Raw genomic sequence first — 642 nt, 5'->3', positions numbered from 1 at the left:
GATTAACTGCCTAAAACATGTTCTCATGATATGACTTGACATTCGAGACGTGTTGGACATTACTAGATCCAAATCTCCATTGATTGGATGTTAATGCCTAGATATAAGATTGTGTTTAATATTCGTACAAATAACGATATTGGTGAAAAGGCACATTGATATATGCATTCATTGTTGAAACTTAAAGTTGTTGTATTGGTTGATAGAGAGATAAATCGTCTACTAGGTAATACAATTGATCTTAGGTTATTGACTCAGAGATGATATGTGATGAGAGCAACAAATGTGAGTATTAATAGCTTAGTAGAATAACATATTACTAACCAATAGTTATACATGAGCATAAGGATAATGAAATCTAACCTCGATAAGTTTTCTCACTATTAACATCGAAATCTCAATTTATTTTATGTCATTTCATTTTTACAAATAAACAACTCCAAACAAACATTTGCTTAGAATCATAAGAACTGTTGAACAGTCTTTAAAACACAACCAATCTCTGTGGATATGATAGTTTACGTACTTGCTTCGCACATAAGATTAGAAAGGAAAATTGCAAGACAAGTTGCAAGATCCATAAGAGCCTTATGCTTCAAAACAAGAAATCATGGCTCAGATAGCACCAACAATTAGAAAAAC

Source organism: Vicia villosa, linkage group LG3 (genome assembly GCF_029867415.1).
Source record: "Vicia villosa cultivar HV-30 ecotype Madison, WI linkage group LG3, Vvil1.0, whole genome shotgun sequence".
Lineage (NCBI taxonomy): Eukaryota > Viridiplantae > Streptophyta > Magnoliopsida > Fabales > Fabaceae > Vicia > Vicia villosa.
The sequence above is the reverse complement of the archived record's forward strand: the minus strand, read 5'-3'. Positions refer to the sequence as shown.